The following is a 23,177-nucleotide window of genomic DNA, read 5'->3' on the forward strand; positions in this document are numbered from 1 at the left end:
GCTGTTATATACACACACCTGCCACCTATAGTATCCATACCGGATGTATAAGGGAGGGGCTGTTATATAAACACACCTGCCACCTATAGTATCCATACCGGATGTATAAGGAAGGGGCTGTTATATACACACACCTGCTACCTATAGTATCCATACCGGATGTATAAGGGAGGGGCTGTTATATACACACACCTGCCACCTATAGTATCCATACCGGATGTATAAGGGAGGGGCTGTTATATACACACACCTGCTACCTATAGTATCCATACCGGATGTATAAGGGAGGGGCTGTTATATACACACACACCTGCCACCTATAGTATCCATACCGGATGTATAAGGGAGGGGCTGTTATATACACACACCTGCTACCTATAGTATCCATACCGGATGTATAAGGGAGGGGCTGTTATATAAACACACCTGCTACCTATAGTATCCATACCGGATGTATAAGGGAGGGGCTGTTATATAAACACACCTGCCACCTATAGTATCCATACCGGATGTATAAGGGAGGGGCTGTTATATACACACACCTGCCACCTATAGTATCCATACAGGATGTATAAGGGAGGGGCTGTTATATACACACAACTGCTACCTATAGTATCCATACCGGATGTATAAGGGAGGGGCTGTTATATACACACACACCTGCCACCTATAGTATCCATACCGGATGTATAAGGGAGGGGCTGTTATATACACACACCTGCCACCTATAGTATCCATACAGGATGTATAAGGGAGGGGCTGTTATATACACACCTGCTACCTATAGTATCCATACCGGATGTATAAGGGAGGGGCTGTTATATACACGCCTGCAACCTATTGTATCCATACCGGATGTATAAGGGAGGGGCTGTTATATACACACACCTGCCACCTATAGTATCCATACCGGATGTATAAGGGAGGGGCTGTTATATACACACACCTGCCAACTATAGTATCCATACCGGATGTATAAGGGAGGGGCTGTTATATACACACACACCTGCCACCTATAGTATCCATAAAGGATGTATAAGGGAGGGGCTGTTATATACACACACCTGCCACCTAGAGTATCCATACCGGATGTATAAGGGAGGGGCTGTTATATACACGCACCTGCTACCTATAGTATCCATACCGGATGTATAAGGGAGGGGCTGTTATATACACACACCTGCCACCTATAGTATCCATACAGGATGTATAAGGGAGGGGCTGTTATATACACACCTGCTACCTATAGTATCCATACCGGATGTATAAGGGAGGGGCTGTTATATACACGCCTGCAACCTATTGTATCCATACCGGATGTATAAGGGAGGGGCTGTTATATACACACACCTGCCACCTATAGTATCCATACCGGATGTATAAGGGAGGGGCTGTTATATACACACACCTGCCAACTATAGTATCCATACCGGATGTATAAGGGAGGGGCTGTTATATACACACACACCTGCCACCTATAGTATCCATAAAGGATGTATAAGGGAGGGGCTGTTATATACACACACCTGCCACCTAGAGTATCCATACCGGATGTATAAGGGAGGGGCTGTTATATACACGCACCTGCTACCTATAGTATCCATACCGGATGTATAAGGGAGAGGCTGTTATATACACACACCTGCCACCTATAGTATCCATTCCGGATGTATAAGGGAGGAGCTGTTATATACACACACCTGCCACCTATAGTATATAGTATACTAGTATCCATACAGGATGTATGAGGGAGGGGCCGTTATATACACACACCTGTCACCTATAGTATCCATACAGGATGTATAAGGGAGGGACCATTATATATACACACACCTGCCACCTAGACTATCCATGCAGGATGTATAAGGGAGGGACCATTATATATACACACACCTGCCACCTATAGTTTCCATACAGGATGTATAAGGGGGGCGCTATACACACACACCTGCCTCCTATAGTATCCATACAGTATGTATAAAGGAGAGACCAATAAATACACACACCTGCCACCTATAGTATCCATACAGGATGTATAAGGGAGGGGCCTTTATATACACACACCTGTCACCTATAGTATCCTTACAGGATGTATAAGGGAGGGGCCGTTATGTACACACACCTGACACCTATAGTATCCATACAGTATGTATAAAGGAGAGACCGTTAAATACACACACCTTCCACCTATAGCATTGATACAGGATGTATAAGGGAGGGGCCGTTATGTACACACACCTGCCACCTATAGTATCCATACCGGATGTATAAGGGAGGGGCCTTTATATACACACACCTGTCACCTATAGTATCCTTACAGGATGTATAAGGGAGGGGCCGTTATGTACACACACCTGACACCTATAGTATCCATACAGTATGTATAAAGGAGAGACCGTTAAATACACACACCTTCCACCTATAGCATTGATACAGGATGTATAAGGGAGGGGCCGTTATGTACACACACCTGCCACCTATAGTATCCATACCGGATGTATAAGGGAGGGGCTGTTATATACACACACCTGCCACTTATAGTATCCATACCGGATGTATAAGGGAGGGGCTGTTATATACACACACCTGCCACCTATAGTATCCATACCGGATGTATAAGGGAGGGGCTGTTATATACACACACCTGCCACCTATAGTATCCATACCGGATGTATAAGGAAGGGGCTGTTATATACACACACCTGCTACCTATAGTATCCATACCGGATGTATAAGGGAGGGGCTGTTATATACACACACCTGCCACCTATAGTATCCATACAGGATGTATAAGGGAGGGGCTGTTATATACACACACCTGCTACCTATAGTATCCATACCGGATGTATAAGGGAGGGGCTGTTATATACACACACCTGCCACCTATAGTATCCATACCGGATGTATAAGGGAGGGGCTGTTATATACACACACCTGCCACCTATAGTATCCATACAGGATGTATAAGGGAGGGGCTGTTATATACACACCTGCTACCTATAGTATCCATACCGGATGTATAAGGGAGGGGCTGTTATATACACGCACCTGCCACCTATAGTATCCATACCGGATGTATGAGGGAGGGGCTGTTATATACACGCACCTGCTACCTATAGTATCCATACCGGATGTATAAGGGAGGGGCTGTTATACACACACCTGCCACCTATTGTATCCATACCGGATGTATAAGGGAGGAGCTGTTATATACACACACCTGCCACCTATAGTGTCCATACCGGATGTATAAGGGAGGGGCTGTTATATACACACACCTGCCACCTAAAGTATCCATACAGGATGTATAAGGGAGGGGCTGTTATATACACACACCTGCCACCTATAGTATCCATACCGGATGTATAAGGGAGGGGCTGATATATACTTGCACCTGCTACCTATAGTATCCATACCGGATGTATAAGGGAGAGGCTGTTATATACACGCACCTGCCACCTATAGTATCCATTCCGGATGTATAAGGGAGGGGCTGTTATATACACGCACCTGCTACCTATAGTATCCATACCGGATGTATAAGGGAGGGGCTGTTATACACACACCTGCCACCTATTGTATCCATACCGGATGTATAAGGGAGGGGCTGTTATATACACACACCTGCCACCTATAGTATCCATACAGGATGTATAAGGGAGGGGCTGTTATATACACACAACTGCTACCTATAGTATCCATACCGGATGTATAAGGGAGGGGCTGTTATACACACACCTGCCACCTATTGTATCCATACCGGATGTATAAGGGAGGGGCTGTTATATACACACACCTGCCACCTATAGTATCCATACCGGATGTATAAGGGAGGGGCTGTTATATACACACACCTGCTACCTATAGTATCCATACCGGATGTATAAGGGAGGGGCTGTTTTATACACACACCTGCCACCTATAGTATCCATACCGGATGTATAAGGGAGGGGCTGTTATATACACACACCTGCCACCTATAGTATCCATACAGGATGTATAAGGGAGGGGCTGTTATATACACACCTGCTACCTATAGTATCCATACCGGATGTATAAGGGAGGGGCTGTTATATACACGCACCTATCACCTATAGTATCCATACCGGATGTATGAGGGAGGGGCTGTTATATACACGCACCTGCTACCTATAGTATCCATACCGGATGTATAAGGGAGGGGCTGTTATACACACACCTGCCACCTATTGTATCCATACCGGATGTATAAGGGAGGGGCTGTTATATACACACACCTGCCACCTATAGTGTCCATACCGGATGTATAAGGGAGGGGCTGTTATATACACACACCTGCCACCTATAGTATCCATACCGGATGTATGAGGGAGGGGCTGTTATATACACGCACCTGCCACCTATAGTATCCATACCGGATGTATGAGGGAGGGGCTGTTATATACACGCACCTGCTACCTATAGTATCCATACCGGATGTATAAGGGAGGGGCTGTTATATACACACACCTGCCACCTATTGTATCCATACCGGATGTATAAGGGAGGAGCTGTTATATACACACACCTGCCACCTATAGTGTCCATACCGGATGTATAAGGGAGGGGCTGTTATATACACACACCTGCCACCTATAGTATCCATACAGGATGTATAAGGGAGGGGCTGTTATATACACACACCTGCCACCTATAGTATCCATACCGGATGTATAAGGGAGGGGCTGTTATATACACGCACCTGCTACCTATAGTATCCATACCGGATGTATAAGGGAGAGGCTGTTATATACACGCACCTGCCACCTATAGTATCCATTCCGGATGTATAAGGGAGGGGCTGTTATATACACGCACCTGCTACCTATAGTATCCATACCGGATGTATAAGGGAGGGGCTGTTATACACACACCTGCCACCTATTGTATCCATACCGGATGTATAAGGGAGGGGCTGTTATATACACACACCTGCCACCTATAGTATCCATACAGGATGTATAAGGGAGGGGCTGTTATATACACACACCTGCTACCTATAGTATCCATACTGGATGTATAAGGGAGGGGCTGTTATACACACACCTGCTACCTATTGTATCCATACCGGATGTATAAGGGAGGGGCTGTTATATACACACACCTGCCACCTATAGTATCCATACCGGATGTATAAGGGAGGGGCTGTTATATACACACACCTGCCACCTATAGTATCCATACGGATGTATAAGGGAGGGGCTGTTATATACACACGCACCTGCTACCTATAGTATCCATACCGGATGTATAAGGGAGAGGCTGTTATATACACGCACCTGCTACCTATAGTATCCATACTGGATGTATAAGGGAGGGGCTGTTATACACACACCTGCCACCTATTGTATCCATACCGGATGTATAAGGGAGGGGCTGTTATATACACACACCTTCCACCTATAGTATCCATACCGGATGTATAAGGGAGGGGCTGTTATATACACACACCTGCCACCTATAGTATCCATACCGGATGTATAAGGGAGGGGCTGTTATATACACACACCTGCCACCTATAGTATCCATACCGGATGTATAAGGGAGGGGCTGTTATATACACGCACATGCTACCTATAGTATCCATACCAGATGTATAAGGGAGAGGCTGTTATATACACGCACCTGCCACCTATAGTATCCATACAGGATGTATAAGGGAGGGGCTGTTATATACACACACCTGCCACCTATAGTATCCATACCGGATGTATAAGGGAGGGGCTGTTATATACACACACCTGCTACCTATAGTATCCATACCGGATGTATAAGGGAGGGGCTGTTATATACACGCACCTGCTACCTATAGTATCCATACTGGATGTATAAGGGAGAGGCTGTTATATACACGCACCTGCCACCTATAGTATCCATTCCGGATGTATAAGGGAGGGGCTGTTATATACACGCACCTGCTACCTATAGTATCCATACCGGATGTATAAGGGAGGGGCTGTTATACACACACCTGCCACCTATTGTATCCATACCGGATGTATAAGGGAGGGGCTGTTATATACACACACCTGCCACCTATAGTATCCATACCGGATGTATAAGGGAGGGGCTGTTATATACACACACCTGCCACCTATAGTATCCATACAGGATGTATAAGGGAGGGGCTGTTATATACACACAACTGCTACCTATAGTATCCATACTGGATGTATAAGGGAGGGGCTGTTATACACACACCTGCCACCTATTGTATCCATACCGGATGTATAAGGGAGGGGCTGTTATATACACACACCTGCCACCTATAGTATCCATACCGGATGTATAAGGGAGGGGCTGTTATATACACACACCTGCCACCTATAGTATCCATACCGGATGTATAAGGGAGGGGCTGTTATATACACGCACCTGCTACCTATAGTATCCATACCGGATGTATAAGGGAGAGGCTGTTATATACACACACCTGCCACCTATAGTATCCATACCGGATGTATAAGGGAGGGGCTGTTATATACACACACCTGCCACCTATAGTATCCATACCGGATGTATAAGGGAGGGGCTGTTATATACACGCACCTGCTACCTATAGTATCCATACCGGATGTATAAGGGAGAGGCTGTTATATACACACACCTGCTACCTATAGTATCCATACAGGATGTATAAGGGAGGGGCTGTTATATAAACACACCTGCCACCTATAGTATCCATACCGGATGTATAAGGGAGAGGCTGTTATATACACACACCTGCCACCTATAGTATCCATACCGGATGTATAAGGGAGGGGCTGTTATATACACACACCTGCCACCTATAGTATCCATACCGGATGTATAAGGGAGGGGCTGTTATATACACGCACCTGCTACCTATAGTATCCATACCGGATGTATAAGGGAGAGGCTGTTATATACACACACCTGCTACCTATAGTATCCATACCGCATGTATAAGGGAGGGGCTGTTATATACACACACCTGCCACCTATAGTATCCATACAGGATGGCACAAAGGAAGTGTGTGGTGGTACGGCTGGATTTTTCCTCCCTATATGCATTACCTTACATTTGTTAGTGTTGAACCTCATCTCTCACTTCTCAGCCCAAGTCTTCAGCCTATCCAGAACCATTTGTAACTGTCCTCTAAATAGAGTAGGGCTCAAAACTTATTTCTATGGTGCCCCCTAGTACAGTCACCCACTTAGAGTGTGTACCATTAATAACCACCCCATCACTGAGCCAGTTACACACATTTCCCCCCAGACAAAGCATTCTAATTATATGTACCAAAGTTTCTAATGCTTTGGAAAAATCAAGATTACGTAAACTCCCCTGATCAGGTTATTTTGACAGAACTGAACCCCCATAAACCCTGCTGATATGGAGTACCCTTTTTTCTTTTATATAGTCCAATATAGCATCTCTTAGAAAACCTTCAAATAATCTACATATAATTGAGGATAAGCTAACAGGTTCCCAGGGTCACTTTTTGACCTCTTTTAGAATATTGGCAACAGATTTGCTATGTGCCAGCAGTTCTTGGGAACCGACCGTTACTGTAAGTTTCCTGTATATATTGGAAATAGAAGACTGTCTATAACATTACTTAACTCCAGGGGTGAATTACTTATCTCCCTCAGAATGCTGGGGTGAATGCCCTCTGGACCTGGCAATTTGTTCATTTTTTATTTTTATTTTTAAATGTAGGCGCCACCGTACTTCTTCTTGGGTTAGACAGGGGACATGTAAGGGAGCGTTTACCTTATTTAACCTGACATTTTAGTTTTATCTGTGAATACAGTGGTGTTTTATGTTTAATATATTCACTTTTTCCTCATTTCCCTCTATTATTTGTCCCTCATCTTTCAAAGCCAACATTTTTAGTTCTAACCTTTTTATTATGTATATAAGTTAAAGAACCTTCTGGGGTTTGTTTTGCTCTCTTTGGCAATGAGTCTTTCTATCTCCAGTTTTCCTGCTTTTATCAGTTTATTTATTTATTTTTTTACATATTTTTATCCCCTATCGTTTAACCCGTTGCCCACCTGAGACTTACAGCACTGTGTCAAACATTTACTTTACCACGGTGCAGTGAATCTATGAAGCGAGCTCATGGGCTGAGCATACTTTATAGACAGTAAGTGATGGCTGCTCTCAGCAAGTGGCACTCACAGCCAATGACTTTCATCAACAATCATGCTGATGTTGGCCAGTGGTTGTAAAGTTCTGGCTGCTGAGAGGCGGGATCAATAGGTAAATAGCGCAACATTTTAGAGATGCAATGACAGGTGTAGACTGTCGGGTTTCCGTTCAGGTCCTTTGCAACTAGAGATGAGCGAACTTACAGTAAATTCGATTCGTCACGAACTTCTCGGCTCAGCAGTTGATGACTTATCCTGCATAAATGAGTTCAGCTTTCAGGTGCTCCGGTGGGCTGGAAAAGGTGGATACAGTCCTAGGAGGCTCTTTCCTAGGACTGTATCCACCTTTTCCAGCCCACCGGAGCACCTGAAAGCTGAACTAATTTATGCAGTATAAGTCATCAACTGCCGAGCCGAGAAGTTTGTGACGAATCGAATTTACTGTAAGTTCGCTCATCTCTATTTGCAACATGTTAGCTGGGTGTAGAGTGGTCTCCATGATAGCCAGCAGCCTTCACTAGGCCTCTGAGCCTGCCATGGGGCGATCTGCTCATAGTACCGGCCCCAAACTTAATAAAGATTCAAATCACCCTCCTTTTTCTAAATAAAAAAGAAAGAAAGAAGAAAACATATTTGGTATTGCCATATGCAGAATTGTCTAACCTATTAAAATGTAACATTATTGATCCTGTACGATCAAAGGCATAAATCAGAAAAAAAATTAACAAAAATTGCTGATTTTTGGTCACATCATATATCAGAATTATTATTATTATTTTTTAAATAAAAAAAACATCTAAGAGGGGCGTGTCCTGCTATGGTGCGAACAAGACGCTGAGGTACAGAGCTCCGTCACCCAGGCCGTCAAATTGGGGGATATCGCCACTATAAATGGTCGGCAGGAGATCAGGAAAGAGGGGACATTCCACCAAGACACCCAAGAACACAGGGACCCCGATCCGGAACTTCTTCGGCCCGCTGAGTGACCTGCAGGAGCCACCGCAGAAGATGCCGGCCCAGTCCAAGATGGCGCGGGACCAGCAGGGCTCTACTACTCCCGCCCACTCCCCTCCAGCCACGAGGCAACGCACAGCGGGGACCGGAACGGCGCCACATGGGACCCCGCTCCCGGCACTTCTGGACTTACCGACCAGAGCCCCTCGCAGCTCCATACAGCCTCCGCTGCCACCGGGGACTGTGGAAACCGGGCTCCGGGTACCTCGGCAACTGCCGGAAGAGACGAGTGGAGGTGTATGTACTCCACAAACGCACCTCATGGACTGCCCCACAGAGGATGCCTGCGAGCAGCCGGGGACCCACGCTGAAGCTGCGCCCCGAACATCTTGGACGGAGGTGAGTGCTGGAGGGGTCCTGAGCACGCCACCACCCCGGGCCCTGTCTCTTATGCCCTCTACTGCCATGGAGGGATGCAGGGCTCCCTCTCCATCCCCTAGCATCCCCTCCATATTTGGAAGCCAAGAGGGACCCCCCTCTCCATCCTCCCCTCTCCACCCTCCAGAAGAAGAAGGGGCGCATGATCTGCCTACCCAGGATGACCCCCACTTTCGCCAGAGATCTCCCACTGCATCCCCAGCCTGGCTGTCGCCCTCCCTGGCCCATGATCCGACTGCCATGACTGAGGGCCTGGCCTCTGGGGGGCCTCCACAGAGGGGACAGGGTGTGCGGGGCCAGGGGTCTCATCAGGTGCCTGCTGGCTCCCCGGAGTACATGAATATTGCTTCCACCCTCCCACCACCTGCCCAAGCCGTGGCTCTCCTTAAGGGGCACCCCGAATTACAAGCACTGCTGGCACTGCTACCCACGAAAGCTGATATGTCTGCGTTGGCCTCAGATCTCAAATTTGCCTGGCGCCAGGACCTGCAACCTGTTAAACGCGATGTAGCCGACATGCAGAGTAGGATTAGAGCTCTGGAGGACTTTAAAGACTCTGTTACTGTCTCACTAAAGGACATGCAAACTGCTCTGAATGCTCAAACTTCCACACACCACGCCTTTGCGGATCACTTAGACGACATTGAGAACAGAAACCGGAGAAATAATGTTCGTATACGGGGCCTTCCTGAGGCCACCAGAACGCCTGACCTGCTTGCCACGGTTACCGGGATTTTCAACCTGATACTGGGACACCCACCAACTACTCATATTGAAATTGACAGAGTCCATCGGGCTCTTAGAGCTCCCAGCACGGACCCTTCTCGACCGCGAGACGTTATCTGCCGTATCCACAAATACACAATCAAGGAGCAGCTCATGCAGAAAGTGCGCCTACAAGGGGACATAGACTTTGATGGAGCTATTCTACAAATTTATCCTGACCTGTCCCGCCGCACACTGAGACAGAGGGCTCTACTACGCCCATTGCTGAGACACCTGCAGGAACGTAACATCCCGTATAGATGGGGATTCCCGTTTGCCTTATATGCCACCTCTGGAAACCAGACAGCCTCCTTACGTCACCCGGGTGACCTCTCATCCTTCCTGACTACATTGGGACTCCCACCTTTGGCGCTACCTGAATGGATCACCTACCTGAGGGACCCTTATGCCCCCCCCCCCCAACCCTGAGACCTTCACAACGCTCCCAGAACCGGCGCCTGGCTGATGGGGAGCCGCTCCCTCAGAGACGCCGGCCTACCAGATCGGAGTCGAGGGGAATGGAACTGTGATTAAATGGAACTGTGATTAAGTTTCGCATTAACGACCAATACTGTCTCCGAACCCCCTTTTGACCACTTATATACCCTCCAATGGGCCACCTGATTTTCTGCCGACCCTATCAATGACTATACTCATGTCATAATCTAACTCCCACCCACTCTCCCTTCCCCCCCCCCCCCCTTCTTCTCAACCACCTCTTCCTACCCCCCCCTCCCTCTCTACCACCTACTTCTTCCCCCCGCCCTCTTCTTCATTCCCTCCCCCCCCCCCCCTCCCTCTTCTTGCCCCCTCCCCTACACCTTTCCCCCTGCCCCCTCCTCCATCTCCCCTCCCCCCCCCCCCTCCCCCCCCCCCCACACCCCCACCTCCCCATCGGTAGCATTTCTCCCACGAGCTGCCACTGCTCCCCCCTTATCTTGAGTTTAGACGGTGGTATCACGAACTGCCGCCGCCTTTATTTAGCAGTTATAGAGGCCTGGGATTGACGGACCCAGCCGATAGTTCTAGTTGTTCTCTGATTTCGTTGAGCGTTTTTAGAACTTGTTCTGATACTTTCACATCGTACCCTTCCCCCCACTAGGGTAGGTGTAGTTTACATACACCAGACACGCAGACGTCTAGTGCTGCAGGTAGATTTATTTGCAAGTACACTTGCTTTTTCTTTTACAGACCTTGTATTTTTGTTTATCTTTCCTTCTCCTAACTTTCTCTACTTCCCTTGTGTGTCTTTTTGCCCCCCGATCTAGGACTTGGGACTTGCCGCGGACCCCTGCACTCCGGACCTCCTCCTCCGGACCCAGTGACTACTAGCATCATGTCGGACGTTAAGGTAACCACTTTAAATGTCCAGGGTTTTAATACCCCGGAAAAGAGGTCCCAAATTTTATACCACTTACACAAAAACCGCACAAAAATTTTGTGTCTCCAGGAGACTCACTTTAAGACAGGCCACATGCCAGATCGCCTGGGTCGATACTTCACCACCTGGTTCCATAGTACAAACTCTGAGTCTCGTTCGAAGGGGGTTTCGATTGGTTTCCATCGTTCCCTACCCTTCTCGGTCCTGGACGTCAGAACCGACCCTGGAGCCAGATTTCTGTTTGTTAAGGGGACAGTTTTGGAGCAGGTGGTGACTGTAGCGACGATTTATGCCCCTAACTCACTACAAATCTCATTCCTCACACGTACGCTAGAGGAATTGTCCTCATTCACACAGGGCATGTTGATATTGGGGGGCGACTTGAATTTAGCTATACAACCCCTGCTGGACGCTTCCGCGCAGCGCTCTGCTGTCTCTTACAGACAACTTAGTACACTCAGGAAACTTTTGCACTCCATGCAGCTGTGCGATGTGTGGAGGCTCCAGCACGCCACTGACCGAGACTATACGTACTACTCTAGCCCCCACAATGTTTACAGCCGACTAGACTACATATTCCTCCCTCACTTTTACTTACCCAGAGTGACATCGTCTCAAATTGGGAACTTGTTCCTATCTGACCACGCACCGGTCCACTGCACAATATTCTTCCCCACCCTCGCCAGACCGCAATATAACTGGAGATTAAACGAATCTCTACTTCTTGATACGCTCTGTCTGTCCGATCTCAAAACCACCATAGCACATTTCAGAACTGATCACGTTTCTGATGATACGCCACTCCCCACCCAATGGGAAGCACTTAAATGTGTGTTGCGGGGTGTGCTGATCAGACATGGCTCCCGCCTCAAAAAGGAGAGATCGGAGAGACTGCGGCGTCTTCTAAAAACATTGTCTTCCCTGGAGGCACAACACAAACGGTCTCTACAGGAATCCTCTTTACGTGCCCTCATCAAAACCCGCCACGACATCTGTACCCTCCTTAACGACGGTTACAAATACTACCGACAACACTGCTCGAAGACTTTCTATGAGTGGGGAAACAAACCCGGGAGATTCCTGGCCAGGGCACTGAGAGACAAGAGAGCAGAGCTCTATATCCCGTCAATCACCACGTCCCAGACTGGGAGGTCCTTCCTTACGAAGGATATCCTTGCCGCATTTGAGTCTTACTATACCAATCTCTATAATCTCCCATCACCCGCCGACACCCTAACATCGACCTCACCCCACCTCTCCCTGACTGACTATATTACCGATACAGCCCTCCCCAGACTATCTGGGGAAGACATTGAGCTCTTGGAGGCCCCGTTTGGAGAGGAGGAGCTGGCCACGGTGATTAAGAACCAATCATCGGGGAAAAGCCCCGGTCCGGATGGATTCACAGCCAAGTTTTACAAGTCCCTGAGGGATGACCTGCTCCCCCTCCTGCACGGGGCGTTCAATGCTATCTCCCTCGGCTCTAATTTCCCTCGAGACGCCCTAAATGCCCATATTACAGTGATACCTAAGGAAGGCAAGGACCCCAATTTATGTGCCAGCTACCGCCCCATCTCCTTGTTGAACGTTGACACCAAACTGTTTGCCAAGCTGTTGGCGAATCGCCTGACCACTGTTCTTGGTCCCCTAGTCCACCCTGACCAATCTGGCTTTGTTAAATCGAGGGAAACCAGGGACAATACTGTCAGAGCATACTCTATCATACCAGGCCAAGACATCTAGCCAATCATTAATGTTGCTGTCACTTGACGCCGAAAAGGCATTTGACAGGGTGGACTGGGGGTTCATGAATGCTGTCCTCGTGCAGATAGGACTGGGCCCTTCAATGCTGGGACGAATCTTGGCCCTATATGATAGCCCCCAGGCGAGGGTGCGAATTAACGGCTCCCTTTCATCTCCCATTCCAATCCGGAACGGTACGAGACAGGGGTGCCCTCTCTCCCCCTTACTTTATGTTCTGTGCATGGAACACCTATTGATTGCCCTAAGATCGAACCCTGCGATTACTGGGTTTCGACAGGGGGTGGAGAGTCACACCTGCTCTGCGTTCGCGGATGATCTGCTCCTTTACGTCGCGGACCCTCTGGTCTCCCTGCCAGCTATATTGCAGACCATAGAGACGTACTCTCACTTTAGTAACCATAAAATCAACCTGACCAAAAGTGTTGCCCTCAATGTGACCCTCCCTGAGGAGTTAGTGACTCGACTTAAGGAAGCCCACCCTTTCAGATGGTCCTCCACATCCATTACCTATCTGGGTGTCCAGGTGCCCGCGAATCTATCGGACTGTTATGCCCTTAACTTTCAGCCTTTGCTGTCTACGATTGAGGGGGACTTACGGAGATGGACGAGGGATACCTTTTCGTGGTTGGGTAGAGCGAACATCCTTAAAATGAATGTTCTCCCGAGACTCCTCTACCTATTCCAAACTGTGCCTGTCACCCTCCCCCCCGCATTCTTTAAAAAGATAAACAAGCTGTTTAGGGACTTTATCTGGGCAAACAGGCCTTCAAGGATAGCCAGGCAAGTTTTAATGAGAAGTAAGCGGGCGGGGGGCCTGGTGGTCCCAGACAGTCAGGCCTATTACGTTGCAGCCACTCTGGTGAGATTCCTAGACCTCTTTCACGGTCACGCGTCCAAGAGATGGGTGGGATCCGAGTTGGGGACTGGCAAACAACTGGCCGCCTTCCCCTGGTTGCCCCCAGATGCCCTGTCCTGGGAATCCATCCGCACTCTGCCCTGGGTGTTGAGGGAAATGGTCACGACCTATAGGCGCTATATAACGAAGACTGAACTAATTATACCAGGTGGACCCCTGACCCCAGTCGCTGGCAACCCCCTCTTCACTCCTGGTTTACACCGTACTGACTTTTTAGGGATGACAGGACGAGGGTTCCTCCCGATTAACACTTTCTTGGACGGCACGAGACTGAAACCCTATGAGACACTGGTTCCTGAACGCCCCCGTACACCGCTAGTCCAGATGCAATACCTACAATTAGATCATTTTATCCGGACCATGGGACAGACACTGTTCCTGGCAAGACCTCTCTCGCCTTTGGAACAGATGTGCGTCTCTGACTCTGCGCCCCTCAGGCCTGTATCACAAATTTATCGCTTACTTATGGATAGGGCTGAGCAATCGCCTCCAAGGTATGTGGGGGCGTGGGAGTCGGAGCTACGCACGACCTTTGCTCCCTCGGACTGGACGACTGCTTTTACCATGTGCCACCGACTGTCGGTATCATGTAGGGCGCAGGAGACTAACTTTAAATTACTATCCCGGTGGTACAGGGTTCCTTCTACTCTGCACCGCATGTACCCCACTGTACCAGACTTATGTTGGCGTTGCGGCGCACCTGGTGGAACAATGACCCATATTTGGTGGTCGTGCCCCTCACTGACCCGTTTCTGGGAGGTGGTGGTTGCCCGCATCGCCTCCATTACTGGTGTGACCTACATGAACCACCCAAAAGCCCTCCTACTTTCCATACTACCCGCCACTAGGAGAACCCCCTCTAGGGCACTGGCACACTTCCTCCTCATGGCTGCGAGAACTGTCATACCCAGACATTGGAAAGACCCTTGCCCCCCGACCATTTCTGAATGGTACAGGGAGATACTCTTCTTGTGCCGTATGGAGGAACTGATGGCAGACTCCTCGGGTAGACAAGAGAAATACACTACGATTTGGCTTCCCTGGCTCACTTTTGTTAACTCACCCTTCTACGCGACGGATGATGGTATCTGAGGGAGGTGAGGTAACCCTCTCGTGGACCGGGACCAGAGTGTTGGGGTGGTGGCTGCACCCTTACGTAGCGATTCAAGTGAGTACCCGAGTTCTGATGTTTCTCCTCCCTCCTCTTCCAACTCTCCTTACTTCTCCCCTTGTCGTCTTCCCCAGCTCTTTCCCTTTACCCCTTTACTTTATTTTATTTAAATTTTATTTTATTGTATCACTGACTTTTATCTCTTCCTAAACACATAAGGATATAGAGACATGTTTATTGACAGTTTAACTACTTGTTTGTTCTGGTGCAACTTGTTAGTATCCACGGCATTGTATATTGCCCCCAGATGACATTCCTTTCCTATTGATACTTTGTACCAGATGTTCATTGCCTTATCTTTTTCATGCTGTTTTTCCTATTGATTCGACTGATGAAGATTCTCATTGAGTACTCTAACAATGCTCTTTGCTACTGTTTGTTTACTGCTCAATTAATAAAACTCTTCTGAATGAAAAAAAAAAAAAACATCTAAAATTCCTATGTATACCAAACTTGCATATCCTGCTCTATCACTTCGGTAGGGTACTTGATTTTATATACCTAGGGCAATGGAACTGAATGAAACAACTGAATTTAAAGGGATATTCCAGGAATATTTTTTATTTGATTATAAATTTAAAAGGGTATTCCAGGAATACTTTTATTTGATTATAAATTTAAAAGGGTATTCCAGGAATACTTTTATTTGACTATGCTACAGGGGCTGTAAAGTTAGTGTAGTTCTTAATATAGTGTCTGTACCCGTGTGTGATGGTGGTCTTGCAATTCTTTGCCCCCAATGTTTATTTTAAACAGCATACAAAATTACTCAGGTCTCTGGGTTTCCCAGGTTGCAGTGCCTCGAGACATGACATCACTAGTCAGGTGTGCAAAAAGGGAGCAGGTTTTATTTTTTGGGGTTGGTAAACTCACATGTGTATCGAACATGAATTACCACTTTTTTTTTTAGGTGAGCAGTGAGGTTTCCAGAGAAATATACACTGTGCAGTTTAAGGTCGGATTCACACAAGCGTCATAAATGCACATTCTTATGTCTATACAGTGGTCCCTCAACATATGATGGTAATTCGTTCCAAACGGACCATCGTTTGTTGAAAGCATCTTATGTTGAGGGATTCATGCAATGTAAAGTATAGGACAGTGGTCTACAACCTGCGGACCTCCAGATGTTGCAAAACTACAACACCCAGCATGCCCGGACAGCCAACGGCTGTCCGGGCATGCTGGGAGTTGTAGTTTTGCAACATCTGGAGGTCCGCAGGTTGAAGACCACTGGTTTAGGAAGTTGTACTCACGTGTCCCCGCCGCTCCGCACCGCTGCCCTGCATGTCGCCTTCCATCGCTGTCGCCGCTTCTTCAGGTGTCCCTGACGCTCTGGCAAGGCCTTTGCTTCCCCGGCATCCTCGCTCTCCGTCGCCGCCATTACGTCGCTACGCACGCCGCTCCTATTGGATGACGGGACAGCGTGCGCAGAGACGTGATGATGACGATGGAGAGCGCCGACAATGCAGGGGATCCCGAAGAAGACGCACCAGAGCCCCCAGGACAGGTAAGTGATCGTCAACGGACCACACGGGGCACTGTAAAAGGCTATCCGGTGGCAGTTGAAGCAGTCTACACTGCCGGATAACCGTTTATGCGATGGCCCCGATATACAAAAGCATCGTATGTTGATGCTGCCTTCAACATGCGATGGCCTCTGAGAGGCCATCGTATGCTGAAATGATCGTATGTCGGGGCCATCGTAGGTCAGGGGGTCACTGTATTACCATCACAAATCTCAGCCCAACTACTTTTTGAATGAAACAAACTGAAAGCTGTCAGTTGGGGCCATCAGATCCACAGTCAGGCTTGTGTTTCTGTAATACTGTTGCAATTAAGATGTGCATCCAATATACGTGTGTAAAACCAGACTAAAGCAGATGTGGGTCTGGCATCCTAGGTTCTTTAGTGCAGCTCTCTGTCCAAAACAATGGCCTCATAATCACTCCAGAATCAAGGAAGTTGTTCCTGTGTTGGGAAGAAAGAATTCTGGGGTTTCCATGTGTAGGGTGGTTCCCTCCCCCCACTTAAAGGAGTACTCCGATGCTAGTTTTTTTTTATGGTAAACTAACCCTAAAGCAAAGTTACATAACATTGTAAATTACTTACCTTATCCATATCGCTCTTTTCCTGGTCTTCTCCAGCATTTCTCTTTGTAACGGAAGCTGGCTAGGTTCCTATCGCTGCCTACGTTAGCCCTACGCTATTTGCGACCAGACAGACGGATCGTATCATCTTCATCCAGCACTGAAACGGTTAACCTGAGGGTTCTGACCTATCCACTGCCGGGCACAGGTGAGTTCTGCCGAACATTAACTCTTTCGGTGACTGGTCCATGCTTACAGGAGATTTTAGCAAGTATAGAACGCCAGGTATTTGGGGGGAAAAAAATTATTTATTCTGTAAAAAATTCGATTTATTTCTAAAATAAAAATCTCTCTCCGCATATATTCACATCCATATGGTAATATTCCCAAAAATGTATCAGCTTTATTAGGGGCGTGGCACGAACGTCACCACCGTACATGATCTCAGGTATTTGGCGCAGATGGACACATTTTTGTAGTAGTGCACAAGGGTTATGTCAATGTTTCACAACCAGGGTGTCTCCAGCTGTTGCTAAACTACAATTCCGGGCATGCTGGGAGTTGTAGTTTTGCAACAGCTGGAGGCACCCTAGTTGGGAAACACTGCGTTAGTGGGAACATGGAAGGAGGGAAGGAACTTTATTATTTATTATAATTTCCTGGGGGGGGAGAGAGCAGCAGCTAACAGGAAGCTGGTGCAGGGAGTCATGGGAAATGTAGTCTTTATGACATGGCTGCTTACTGCTACAGGTGGCAATTACAAGAGAATGGCTGGGCCAAATTTGACAAATGACGTATTGTTGGAAAGGTCTTTGAAAGAGCTATCAGATTAGGTAAACTTTTTTTTTTTTAAGTACCAGCGCTCCGGAGTACTCCTTTAACTGTCAGCAGCAGAGTCCCCAGATACACCATACGACACGCTGTCTATAAAATGAGTTTATTTTAATAAACATGACTGCGATTACGGAAATGTATAAAAATAGATAATAAATATAAGGCACCAAGCAGAGCCCGCCCTGTGACATAGGTGAGGAACAGCAGGGATCCCTGCAGGAATAAGGACTCCTTCTGAAATCAGTTCCTGCTAATGCTACAGAATAAAACTACAGACTATAAGAAAATGGATGCTCATTTGAATCCTATCAGACACGCCAACTTTCTGATTGGGGTCCTCAGACTCGGGAGTTCAGGGGGTGCATTGATTGCATTTATGATTAAGGGGAAGCACTCATGTAAATATTGGGAACATTTGCATATTATATAAAATATACGCAAACTGAACAGATATAACATTATATACATTGATTAAAAAGTGTATATTTTTGGGTGAAAAATCTGTGCACTGAGGCTCTGTGATACGCCCCAGGCTCACAGCATGATTACTGACAAGCAAGAAGCCTGCGCAGAGCCCTGCATGTCCCACCCTCACTTCCTGTATTTTGTCTCCGCACAGACACACACAGGCAAGTTGCTGGAAAAGCTTTTTTTTCACTCAAAAATATACAAATTCTTTAACCAATGTCTATTACAAATATACATACATTACAGACCAAAAGTTTGGACACACCTTCTCATTCAGAGTTTTCTTGATTTTCATGACTATGAAAATTGTAGATTCACACTGAAGGCATCAAAACTATGAATTAACACATGTGGAATGATATACATAACAAAAAAGTGTGAAAATATGTCATTCTAGGTTCTAGCCACCTTTTGCTTTGATTACACCTTTGCACACTCTTGGCATTCTCTTGATGAGCTTCAAGAAGTAGTCACCTGAAATGGTCTTCCAACAGTCTTGAAGGAGTTCCCAGAGATGCTTAGCACTTGTTGGCCCTTTTTGCCTTCACTCTGAGGTCCAGCTCACCCCAAACCATCTCGATTGGGTTCAGGTCTGGTGACTGTGGAGGCCAGGTCATCTGGCGTAGCACCCCATCACTCTCCTTCTTGGCCAAATAGCCCTTACACAGTCTGGAGGTGTATTTGGGGTCATTGTCCTGTTGAAAAATAAATGATGGTCCAACTAAACGCAAACCGGATGGAATAGCATGCCGCTGCAAGGTGCTGTGGTAGCCATGCTGGTTTAGTATGCCTTCAATTTTGAATAAATCCCCAACAGTGTCACCAGCAAAGCACCCCCACACCATCACACCTCCTCCTCCACACCAGCATACCTGTGAAGTGAAAACCATTTCAGGTGACTACCTCTTGAATCTCAACAAGAGAATGACAAGAGTGTGCAAAGCAATAATCAAAGCAAAAGGTGGCTACTTTGAAGAACCTAGAATATTACATATTTTCACACTTTTTTGTTATGTCTATAATTCAAAATGTGTTAATTCATAGTTGTGATACCTTCAGTGTGAATCTACAATTTTCATAGTCATGAAAATAAAGAAAAGTCTGAATGAGAAGGTGTGTCCAAACTTTTGGTCTATACTGTATGTTATTATCTACATTATATAAAAGGTTTTTGCAAACGACAGGTACACTTTAATAAAAGGACAGGACCACTGAAACATAGCAGGAGTGAAGGGACACTGAATGCAGACTGTCTCCACTCTTTATACAAAGAATCATTTGAAAACAAAGTCCTAAAGATATTTTATACATTTTCATGAAAAAATAAAAGAGACAAAAGTTGAAAATCAAACACAATTGCAAACAAATGCAGCACCATCACTTATTCAAATGTCCATAAGGTTACGTTTCGGCAGATGCATGTGTCTGCCGAAACATTGTGACATATTTACTTTTAGTTAAGAATATATCTTTTTTGTAACTTATGCACATTTGAAAAAGTGCTGGTGCTGCATTTTGTTTTTCCATTTGGGTTTGCAATCTTCCTGGGCATGAAAGTTCGGGGGCTATCACTGCCTCCATCAACTATTATGGACATTTAAAACAATGGAATTTTGATAGGATTTGCTGTCTTCTAATGTACTGAAAGTTGAAAAACAAAACATTGGTGAACCTGTTTCTTATTATTAGCATTTGGGGTACATGTCAAAGTAACATCCACATGAATGCCAGGACCCAAGATTTTACAGCTGTTTTGTCTTCTTCCCATAGTGCATCTTGGTGCCAGCTCTCCCCAGATAAGTGATAAAGATGCACTTGGTCATCGATAGGAAGTTAAAAACAAAGTCCACCTTCTTCCACTGCTCCTTGGGCCAGTTCTGATGTTTACTTTAAAGGGGTATTCCAGGAAAAAACTTTTTTTTTAGATATCAACTGGCTCCAGAAAGTTAAACAGATTTGTAAATGACTTCTATTAAAAAATCTTAATCCTTTCAGTACTTATGAGCTTCTGAAGTTAAGGTTGTTCTTTTCTGTCTAAGTGCTCTCTGATGACACGTGTCTCGGGAAACGCCCAGTTTAGAAGCAAATCCCCATAGTAAACCTCTTCTAAACTGAGCGTTTCCCGAGACACGTGTCATCAGAGAGAACTTAGACAGAAAAGAACAACCTTAACTTCAGAAGCTCATAAGTACTGAAAGGATTAAGATTTTTTAATAGAAGTAATTTACAAATCTGTTTAACTTTCTGGAGCCAGTTGATATATATAAAAAAGTTTTTTTCCTGGAATACCCCTTTAAGTGGTGGACTAAGATCAGCATAGGCATTCTAACCTGTCTGCATATACACAGCCCAATACACCACAAGCTGTAATTCTCTGAGCATTCTGACACCTTATTATCATAGCCAGGATTACATTTTTTTAAAGCAATTTGTAGTACAGTGATCCCTCAACTTACAATGGCCTCAATATACAATAGTTTCAACATACAATGGTCTTTTCTGGACCATTGTAACTTGAAACCAGACTCAACATACAATGCTATGGAATCTGTGAAACAAGTCCATGGCTGGAAGAACTGACCAATCAGAATGGGCATTCACTGGTAAAACCCATGTATTCCTAAAGTGCAGGCACTGACTGGTGTCTGGTAGCGCCCCCTACAGTACAGGGAGGTATTACATGTTCTGTACTTTTAACCTATGCCAGGGTTACCTGCTCCTTTGGACACCAAGTAAGGTTGGCTCCATTTAACTTTTTTAGGACATTGTGTTCTGTACAGGACCCTGAAGAAGCTTCTGTCCTCTACATAGACAAGTGTTTCCCAACAAAGGGGGCCTCCAGCTGTTGCAAAACTACAACTCCCAGCATGCCCGGACAGCCAAAGGCTGTCCGGGCATGCTGGGAATTGTAGTTTTGCAACAGCTGGAGGCACCCTGGTTGGAAAACACTGACATAGACAGTGATTTACAGCTCCCAGCAGATCTTTATTACTTTTATATGTAAGGACTTGCTTTATCTATATTAGTTATCTACTTATTTATCTGTAATCATCACTTTTTCCTATTTTTGGATGACATTTTGGTGGCTTCAGAACCAATTACCAGGTTTCCATAGAGTTATGGCCTCAAGATACAATGGTCGTCCTGGAACCAATTAATATTGTAACTTGAGGGACCACTGTATAGCAGTTCTATGAGTTATGACCAGGCGTGGAATCCTTTGCTCCTCATACAAGTTTACAGGGTCCAAAAACCTGTCATCTGTCTACTTTTTGACCTTCCCAGGAGAGTACTAACCAGTGTATACCGGGAACATCCCACAAGAGACCCGGACCCAGTCATCTAGCCTTCACAATATTTCCAGATCCTTCTGCGATCCCCAAAACCTCAAGAACTATTAAGGACATTTATCAACGGGTTTAGTCAGGTTTTCTTTACTATAATTGTCACAAAATTGTCGCAACTGCGACTACACGCTTTTTCGTGCGACATTTTGACTGGAAAGCGAGAAAAGCAAGTTTTCCTAAAATTTACTATGTAGTAACAATTTTAAAATGGACTACGGGTAGTCAGGTATTTATTAACTGCGACAGTCGCAACTGCGCAAAAAAAAGTCGCAACAGCGTTAAAAATTGACTAAATTTACTCCAGCTCAAACATGGAGCAGAAAAAGCTACTACCAAAGTAAAAAAGGAAAAATTGCTTACGTGAAAGAAAATTATCAACAGGCTGAAAGCAGTTGATAAATAAGTCACACATAAGCAAAAAAAAAGTAAAGAAAAAATTACTAAAAAAAGGAATACATAAGCAAACATTGATAAATGTCCCTCTATATGTTCACTCGCTGCTTGTGCACTCAACTTCTTTGGTCAACCATGGTAAGGCCTGTTCAGAGTGGACCTCTCCTGTGAAACCACTGTATGATCTTGCCCACTGTGCTGCGGCTCAGTTTCAGGGTCTTAGCAATCTTCTTATGGCCAGAGCCACAATGAGTTCTTTGCCATGAGGTGCCATTTTGAACTCTCAGTGACCAGTATTAGAGAGTATGAGGGCAAAAATAACATATTTAAGACACCTGCTCCTCATTCACACCTGAGACCTTGTACCACTAACTAGTCACATGATACTGGGAGGGAAAATGGCTAATTGGGCCTAATATTGACATTTTCATTTTGGGGTGTACTCACTTATTTTTTGCGAAAGTTTAGACATTAAGGGCCGCGTGTTGTTATTTTGAGAGAACACAACAATAAGCAGCAT

The 23,177-nt window shown here is 46.0% G+C and overlaps 1 long non-coding RNA gene across 1 annotated transcript in view; it reads left to right on the forward strand.

The window, feature by feature from the left end:
* The window catches only part of LOC130276250 (uncharacterized), a 36,581-nt gene that overhangs the window by 5,925 nt on the left and 7,479 nt on the right, over positions 1 to 23,177 (forward strand). The window contains exon 2 of the long non-coding RNA XR_008845060.1: positions 17,673 to 17,823. This is a non-coding gene — a long non-coding RNA (uncharacterized LOC130276250). The remainder of the gene's footprint in view (positions 1 to 17,672; positions 17,824 to 23,177) is intronic.

This window comes from Hyla sarda, chromosome 6 (assembly GCF_029499605.1).
Source record: "Hyla sarda isolate aHylSar1 chromosome 6, aHylSar1.hap1, whole genome shotgun sequence".
Taxonomy (NCBI): domain Eukaryota; kingdom Metazoa; phylum Chordata; class Amphibia; order Anura; family Hylidae; genus Hyla; species Hyla sarda.